Source organism: Heptranchias perlo, chromosome 15, assembly GCF_035084215.1.
Source record: "Heptranchias perlo isolate sHepPer1 chromosome 15, sHepPer1.hap1, whole genome shotgun sequence".
NCBI lineage: Eukaryota > Metazoa > Chordata > Chondrichthyes > Hexanchiformes > Hexanchidae > Heptranchias > Heptranchias perlo.
Window position 1 is genome coordinate 63,790,032 of NC_090339.1, and position 10,001 is coordinate 63,800,032.

The following is a 10,001-nucleotide window of genomic DNA, read 5'->3' on the forward strand; positions in this document are numbered from 1 at the left end:
ATTTTAGAATAACAAGACCTGCCATTCACAAAAGACTTGCCTGTTTGTAATACTTGGATTTGAGTGGAAAACTCCTGGAACCATGTGAGATAATTTTTTTAATATTATTTGATAAAACCTGGAAACAATGTAAACATTAAACAATAACGTATGGGACTTCTACCTGAGGTAAATAAACAGATGTTCACTGAAATAAGGAACTCAACAGCTGTTATCAAGATGGAAATTTCACACACGGAGAATTAAGCTGTTGAGAATATTGACACTCCTCTGCCAGTGGAGGAAGAGGAGGCCAACCTTCCTGAAGATGTAACATCACTCGATCATAACGTCACAAGCACCAACTCCGATACTGGCACCACGCGTACTTAGAGGCTAAACTAGAGGAGGGGGTCTTCACTTGGTGAATCACCTGCCACAAGTGTGCATGAGCTAGGGCAGGGGGATAAGACGCCCCTGGTGCCAGCTCGCCAGAGGGAAAGCTTTGATGGCAAATAGTTTCTCTGCATGGTTGTTACAGGCGAAATCTGTGAGCCCCTTCTTGCTTGTCGCACTAATCTGCCAAACATGATCAGTGAGGATGTGAAATATTAATCATCTGCTGGAACAAGAATGGGGAGGTCTCGTCCTGTCTATGTTGCAGTGGAAGAAGGTTGTTCTAAATTGCCCTTGCCTCAAGTTGGACAGGGACCAATCTTTTGCAGGAGGAGAAAATGATTTGGCCCCACAGAATTGGCTTTTCATAAATTCCTTTTTGGTAGGAAGAATAAGGGGGCAACATACTGCTTGGATAGTTGGACAGCATATCAATCAGGAAATTAGAAGAGCATGCAACAAGGGTAATGCAATAATTATGGAAGACTTTAATCTTCATATAGACTGGGCAAACCAAATTGGCAAAAGTAGTTTGGAGGATGAGTTCCTGGAATGCATCCAAGACAGTTTTCTAGAATAATATGTCAAGGAACAAATTAGGGAATAGGCAATTTAGATCTAGTATTGTGTAATGAGACAGGATTAATTAGTAATCTTATAATAAAGGATCCTCTGGGGAAGAATGATCATAATATGATAGAATTTCATACTGAGTTTGAGAGTGATGTAGTTTAGTCTGAAACTAGGGTCTTAAATTTAAACACAGCCAATTATGCGGGTATGAGGGTCGAGTTGGCTAAGGTAGATTGAGAAATTAGATTAAAAGATATGACAGTAGATAAGGAATGGCAAACATTTAAAGAAATAATACATAATTCCCAATGAATATTCATACATTTGAGGAATAAAAATTCCGCAGGAAAAGTGATCCATCCGTGGCTAACTAGAGTAGTTAAGGAAAGTATTAGATTAAAAGAAGAGGCTTACAATGTTGCCAAAAAGAGTAGTAAGCCTGAGGATTGAGAGGGTTTTAGAAATCAGCAAAGGATGACCAAGAAATTGATGAAGAGGGAGGAAATTGAATATGAGAGTAAACTAGCAAGAAATATGAAAACAGATTGTAAAAGCTTCTACAAATATATAAAAAGAAAGAGATCAGCAAAAGTAAATGTGGGTCCCTTAGAGGCAGAGACAGGAGAAATTATAATGGGGAATAAAGAAATGGCAGAGACGTTAAACAAATATTTTATATCTGTCTTCACAGTAGAAGACACAAAAAACATAACGGAAATAGTGGGGAACCAAGGGGCTAATGAGAGAGAGGAACTTAAAGTAATTTAGATTAGTAAAGAAAAAGTTTTTGAAAAATAAAAGGGACTAAAAGCTGACAAATCCCCTGGACCCGATGGCCTACGTCCTAGGATTCTAAAAGAGGTGGATGCAGAGATAGTGGATGCATTGGTTTTGATCTTCCAGAATTCCCTAGATTCTAGAATGATCTCCGTGAATTGGAAGTGGCAAATGTAACCCTGCTATTCAAGAAAGGAGGGAGAGAGAAAATAGGGTACCATTGACCAGTTAGCCTGACATCAGTAAAGGGAAAATTCTAGAATCTATTATTAAGCATGTAGTAACAGGGCACTTAGAAAATCATAATATGATTAGGCAGAGTCAACACGATTTTATGAAAGGGAAATCGCATTTGACAAATCTATTAGAATTTGTTGAGGGTGTAACTTGGAGGGTAGATAAAGGGGAACCAGTGGATGTAGTATATTTGGATTTTCAAAAGGCATTTGATAAGGTGCCACATAAAAGGTTGTAACACAAGATAAGGGCTCATGGGGTTGGGGGTAATATATTAGCATGGATAGAGGATTGGTTAATGGACAGAAAACAGGGAGCAGGAATAAACGGGTCATTTTCAGGTTGGCAGGCTGTAACTAGTGGGGTGCCGCAAGGATCGGTGCTTGGGCCTCAGCTGTTTACAATCTATATTAATGACTTAGATTAAGGAACCGAGTGTAATGTATCCAAGTTTGCAGACGATACAAATCTAGATGGGAAAGTAAACCATTAGGAGGATGCAAAGTGTCTGCAAAGGGATATAGACAGGTTAAGTGAGTGGGCAATGAGATGGCAGATGGAGTATAATGTGGGGAAATGTGAGGTTATTCACTTTGGTCGGAAAAATAGAAAAATAGAATATTTTTTAACTGGAGTTCATTCCTAGAGGAATAGAATTGAAAAGCAGAGAAATTATGTTAAACTTGTGTAGAACCTTTGAAAAGTCTGCTCTCCATATTATAAAAAGGATATAGAGACGCTGGAGAAGGTGCAAAAAAGATTTACTTGGATGATACCAGAACTGTGAGGTTATACCTATCAGGAAAGATTGAACAGGCTGGGGCTCTTTTCTCTAGAAAAGAGAAGACTGAGGGGTAACCTGATAGAGGTCTTTAAGATTATGAAAGAGCTTAATAGGGTAGACATGGAGAAGATATCTCCACTTGTGCGGCAGACCAGAACTAGGGAACAAAAATATAAGATACGTCACAAACAAATCCAATAGAGAATTCAGGAGAAACTTCTTTACCCAGAGAGTGGTGAGAATGTGGAACTCGCTACCATAAGGAGTAGCTGAGGCAAATAGTGTAGATGTATTTCAGGGGAAGCTGGATAAACACATGAGGGAGAAAGGATATGCTGATAGGGTGAGATAAAGTAGGGAGGGAGGTGTCATAGACCAGTTGAGCTAAATGGCCTGTTTCTGTGCTGTACGTTCTACGTAATTCCATGTAATCCTTCCGCACACCACAAATCTCAGAGAGAAAAGAAAGAGGTGATAATGCAAAGACGTTTCAGATGGATTGGTCTAAAGTAGGGAGAGAGTTTAGGCTGGAACTTCCTGTTCTGGCCTCATAGAAGTGGGTCTGAGGTGAAGCCGCTCTCCCACCCATTGATGTACCCCTGATTCCATCCCAAATCATGAGGTCAATGGCAGTAGCAGCTTGTGGGTGTTGGCCTGTGCCATCTTTGGCGTAACTGGGATGCCCACCTGGGTTGTAGAGGTTTCCTCTGGCGCCTATAGGCACATCTTTGAGGAGCCAGCTGTGGCCACAGAAGACGTGTAGTATTTCTTATGCTGGACAGGGATCGATTGATTCTCTGCCTCAGCCCATCTGCTGCTGAAACCCTCATCCATGCTTTTGTTACCTTTAGACTCCGACTATTCCAATGCTCTCCTGGCCGGCCTCCCATATTCAACCCTCTTTAAACTTGAGCTCATCCAAAACTCTGCTGCCCGTACCCTAACTCGCACCAAGTCCCGTTCACCCATCACCCCCTGTGCTCGCTGACCTACATTGGCTCCCAGTCCGGGAACACCTCAATTTTAAAATTCTCATCCTTGTGTTCAAATCCCTCCCTATCTCAGTAACCTCCTTCAGCCATATAACCCTCCGAGATCTCTGCGCTCCTCCAATTCCGGCCTCTTGCGCATCCCTTATTTTAATCGCTGCACCATTGGCGGCCGTGCCTTCAGCTGCCTGGGCCCGAAGCTCCGGAATTCCCTCCCTAAACCCCTCCGCCTCTCTCTCCTCCTTTAAGACGCTCCAAAAAACCTACCTCTTTAACCAAGCCTTTGATCACCTGTCCTAATATCTCCTTATGTGGCTCGGTGTCAAATTTTCTTTGATAATCGCTCCTGTGAAGCGCCTTGGGATGTTTTACTATGGTAAAGGTGCCATATAAATGTGAGTTGTTGTTGTTGTTGTTGTTGTTGAGCTGGTCACCAGCCAAAACAAGACAGATGGGCACAGAGCATCTGTTGTACAACCTGAACTGCTGACACGTGATTGCTGTGTGCAACAGGCTAGAAATAAAGAGCCAGATGTACAAAAAAGGGGCCTAGCAGTTTTCTATAGCAACTACCTGCCCCAAGCACACTTGTCACAAATGTGTCATCGGAACTTGTTGCTCAGGTACTGCTTCCTCCTCCAAAGATTTCATGAAATAGAATCACACAGCACAGAAGGAGGCCATTCGGCCCATCGTGCCTGTGCCGGCTCTTTGAAAGAGCTATCCAATTAGTCCCACTTCCCCCCCCTGCTCTTTCCCCATTGCCCTGTAATTTTTTCCTTTTCAGGTATTTGTCCAATTCCCTTTTGAAAGTTACGATTGAATCTGCTTCCACCGCCCTTTGCATTCCAGATCACAACAACTCGCTACGTAAAGAAAATTCTTCTCATCTCCCCCCTGGTCCTTTTGCCAATTACCTTAAATCTGTGTCCTCTGGTTACCGACCCTCCTGCCACTGGAAACAGCTTCTCCCTATCTACTCTATCAAAATCCCTCATAATTTTGAACACCTCCATTCAATCTTTCATGCGGCCTTACAGCCCTTTGAATACTTAACACGCCTGGCCACACAATTGCATGGCACAAATACTGGCTGCAACTTACAACTGACAGTGCTGTCACACTGAGATCTAAACAGGGCTTCACACAGCAAATCCTTCACATACACCCAAGCTTCACAACACACTGACAATTTCTCGCGCACGTCCTGAGTTGCAGGCTGCGTCCCTTTGAGGAAGCCGCTCTGGCAGACCTTGACTATAAGAGCATCTGTGGATCTTGGGAAGGTGGACCCTTTGGCCATTACCTAAGCTCTCGTTTTGTTTATTCCCCCAACCCCCGCCCTCCCCCAACCTCCTTCTTACTCACTCACTCTTTCACAGAAGGTCAGAAATGGGGATGTTCGCTGATGATTGCACAGTGTTCAGTTCCATTCGCAACCCCTCAAATAATGAAGCAGTCCGAGCCCGCATGCAGCAAGACCTGGACAACATCCAGGCTTGGGCTCATAAGTGGCAAGTAACATTTGCGCCAGACAAGTGCCAGGCAATGACCATCTCCAACAAGAGAGAATCTAACCACCTCCCCGTGACATTCAACGGCATTACCATCGCCGAATCCCCCACCATCAATATCCTGGGGGTCACCATTGACCAGAAACTTAACTGGATCAGCCATATAAATACTGTAGCTACAAGAGCAGGTCAGAGGCTGGGTATTCTGCGGCGAGTGACTCACCTCCTGACTCCCCAAAGCCTTTCCACCATCTACAAGGCACAAGTCAGGAGTGTGATGGAATACTCTCCACTTACCTGAATGAGTGCAGCTCCAACAACACTCAAGAAGCTCGACACCATCCAGGACAAAGCAGTCCGCTTGATTGGCATCTCATCCACCACCCTAAACATTCACTCCCTTCACCACCGGCGCACCGTGGCTGCAGTGTGTGCCATCCATAGGATGTACTGCAGCAACTCGCCAAGGCTTCTTCGACAGCACCTCCCAAACATGCGACCTCTACCACCTAGAAGGACAAGAGCAGCACGTACATGGGAACAACACCACCTGCACGTTCCCCTCCAAGTCACACACCATCCTGACTTGGAAATATATCACCGTTCCTTCATCATCGCTGGGTCAAAATCCTGGAACTCCCTTCCTAACAGCGCTGTGGGAGAACCTTCACCACACGGACTGCAGCGGTTCAAGAAGGCGGCTCACCACCACCTTCTCAAGGGCAATTAGGGATGGGCAATAAATGCCGGCCTCGCCAGCGACGCCCACATCCCATGGACGAATTTTAAAAAAACATACACAGGCATATATGGAACCATAGAAACATCGTACACAATGGGGGTCATTTTCAAATTTACCGTCAGGTCAGTGACAGGACAGATCGTATCACCCCCCACCCTTGTAGAGTCAGCCTGCTGGGATCCTGTTTTAAATTTTCTCATTGTTTTTTCTCTCCTCAAGTAATTTTTTTTCTCTGAGCCCCTGGTTTGCTTGATGCTTTCCTCTGTTTCCATCGCGCCTCTCCAGCTCTCTCTTATCATAACATCTATCCTACTCCTTTTTAACTTAATTTGACTTCAGCTCCTTGTGGAATTCACGAAAACGTGGAAACCAGCCAAGGTGTCAGCTGAGAAGAGAGGTGCCAAAGAGGCTAGAATTCATCAACATCAAAGCAGAGTGAGTGAGGAGAGAAGCTGTGATTGAACAACACAGGAGATTAGAGAGAGAGAGAGAGCGGGCAGCACTTTGTGACAGATAGAGTCAGAGAGATGCTGAGACATCAAAGCAGAGCGAGTGGGGAAAGACACCGATACGTCATAATGGGTGGGATGGGGAAAAGATGCTATTGCATTACAAGAGGGTACGTGGAAAGAGATGGTCACATATTATAACAGAAAGATTGTGGAGAAACAATGTTAAAGAAAGATTTATAAAGCAATGCTGGTCCTTTCCAGTGAAAAAGAGAAGGGATGGAGCACAGAGAGTTGAGGGAAAGAAAGAGAGAAAGGAAATGAGAGAAGGAGAGAAATGAAAAGAGAGAAAAAGAGAAATGAAGAGAGAAGTGGAGAGAGAGAGAAATGAAGTGAGAGAGAAAGAGCAAAATGAACTGAGAGAAAGCGAGAAATGGAGAGCGAGAAAGAGAGAAAATAGAGAGCAAAAGAGTGAAATGAAGAGAGAGCAAAAGCGAGAAATGAAGAGAGAGAAAGAGAGAAAATAGAGAGCAAAAGAGCGAAATGAAGAGAGAGCGAAAGGGAGAAATGAAGAGAAAGAAAGAAAGAGAAAAATGAAGAGAGAGAGAAAGGGAGAAATGAAGAGAAAGAAAGAAAGAGAAAAATGAAGAGAGAGAGAAAGGGAGAAATAGCGAGAAAGGGAGAAATGAAGAGAGAGAGAAAGAGAGAAAGAAAGAATGAGAAAAAGAGAGAATTAGAGCAGCAGAGAGAGAAAGAGCGAGGAAGCCCCGTTTTTGCTCGGTTTAGAGTTCCAGTTTTTTTTCTCTGTGATCTTCTGTTGTACTAACCTCTCTCCTGGTGAGACATGGCGATTATTGTCCAAAGCACCGCTGTTAATATATCAGGGCTATTTATCGCTAGAAACACATTGGGGGAGATTTCCAATTTGCGCCCTGCCCCGCCAGGTGTAAAACTTAACGTTACGGATCGTCTGCCCATTATACAAACTGCCCGATTTTCATTGCCATTGAAACAGTGGTGTTGAGCTCCCAGCACCTGTCGTTCCTCCAGTGGCAGCTCGCCCGATGGCAGGAATCCAATTTGGTTCACTGGCCTTGCTAGCAGCAGACTTCAGGTAAGTCCTGGGAGGAGGGGGTGTGAAGGAAATCGGGGCGGGGGGTGGGGTGGGAGTGGGGGGGTGAGCGCGGGTTGGCTGCGCTCTGCCGTACTGCACTAGAGCCGGGAGGAGGGAGAAGAAAAAACTTTCCCGACCATTTCTTCGGCGGCCTCCAATGGCCCATGTAAGGACCACTGATTAGGCCACTGTAGAACTGGAGAAACTAGTGGGGACATGAATGCTGCATGCTCCATCCAGTCTTTCACCAATTTTGCAGAAGTTTCCTGAAACAGGCAAGGGACCCTTCTTTGTTGGGCCCATGCTGATTTCAGGCGGCTGCTTGGGACGCCTAAAAGCAGCGAGGGCCAAGCCTCCAGTGACGATCGGGCAGAGGACCCCGTCCCCAGAAATTGGTATAGGTGGCGCCCGTTTTATGCCTGAGAAAGGGGGCAACACCTGCCAATTTCTACCCCAATTTTCTGTTGAACAAAATCTTCTGTACCATGAAAAAATGAAACTGAAAACAGAATAAATTGGCTTTGCCCCAAAGACATGTAGTGTAATTAGTGAATAGCTGGCTCTCTTCCTGAGCGAAGTGTGATATTCCTCAGTAATAATCTCACTACTGTCATTGCCTTGTGAGCTTCTGCAACACTAGTGAGTTATTGAAAACCCTCTGAACTGTAAGATAAATCTTGCATTTAACAGCTTTGCTCATGGGCCTTTCTGAGAGACAGTACAGTTTTGACTAAATTTGGTCATTTTATCCTGAGGAATGGTAGGTGACCCCCCTTTGGTGTTGCTCTTCGACTCTCTCCTTTTCTGACACTGTCCCTGTTGGACAGGACCAGACTCTGTGGTCGCTCCCCTCCCTCCACTAGGTTTCCCCCTACCCTGCTGTGTGTCAGTCACACACTCCCCTTCCTGTACCTACACCTCCTTATTTGGGGTGACAGTAAACTGTCCAGAAATTCCTCCCCCCTCCCTCATGTGTCGGCGTCTCTCCAGCTCAATGACTCTAAGCCGACGTGACTCAAGGCAGAGACATTTTCTGGTCATCCGGGACAGTCTCCCTGTTCACACATTCCCACGTTCTGCAGTCCCGACGCACTGCCTGTGCTGCCATTATCCATTCTGTATTTATTTATTTATATAGCAGTTATTTATTTATGTCTAGTGACAACTGAATCACCTTCAATGTTAAATTAGTTTCTTCTACTGCTCAGTTTGTTCAGTTTATCCTATTGGGTCTAATTACTTATTTAAAGTTAATTAATTGTTTTTTTTTACCCTTGCCTCTTATGTATTATATTTTTAAAAATTAGATTGTGGATAATAAATTAAACACTTAGCTTAAATTCCTCAGGCTCTGCTGCTCCTCCTTCTGCCTTGTCTATGGCGTCTCTTTTTCAAAATAATTCTCTGCTCCTAATCCTGGTGTGAGGCTTGAACTGACTACCTTCTGACTCAGAAGTGAGAGTGCTCCCCACAGAGTCACTGCTGACAGTAAGAATCTTAATCCCAAGTGTGTTGGCTCAGCTCACTCAATTCTACCCCAATTCTGTCGTTACTGTTCACTTTATAAAGAAAATGCGGAAAAAAACACAATGTTAAATTAATGATGACTCTTCGTAACTGTTTTAAGCTTTAAAAAAAGGGTTTTTCTACTTATTCTTATGTTTTTTTATGTAGAAATGCTCTCAGAATTTCATAGAAATTCTCCATGGTGTTACCATGGCACCAGTCTTGACTCCATTATTGTACTGAGCCTGCGATTACACAGGGACATAAATTGACAGTATATTGGATGGTAAATTCTATTATGCAAGGAGAAGGCTTGATGAAATGATGGATTTATAGAGGAAAGATCAAGCAAAGAAATACTTGATCCCAAACTGAAGGAGCTGCAACTCTGGATCAGAGAGAGGAGAAGGTAACCGATGCATCTGTGTGATGAAAGAATCGATCTGAAAAGAGTTCGGATCCATCGGACATCAAGGATTAACCTGATTGAAAGACATATCATGCATCACTCATACCACAGGAAGAAAGGAACTGAGAAACTTTTTTTTAAGTTTGTAAATCTATTAAGATATTTTAATGCACTGAATTTTGGCTCCATATCCAAGGGGATTTTAGCTGCTCTACAGTGAATATATGCAGTAGGATTTTTTTTTTAATTCATTCATGGGATGTGGGCGTCGCTGGCGAGGCCGGCATTTATTGCCCATCCCTAATTGCCCTTGAGGAGGTGGTGGTGAGCCACCTTCTTGAACCGCTGCAGTCCGTGTGGTGAAGGATCTCCCACAGTGCTGTTAGGAAGGGAGTTCCAGGATTTTGACCCAGCGACGATGAACGAACGGTGATATATTTCCCAGTCAGGATGGTGTGTGATTTGGAGGGGAACGTGCAGGTGGTGTTGTTCCCATGTGTCTGCTGCCCTTGTCCTTCTAGGTGGTAGAGGT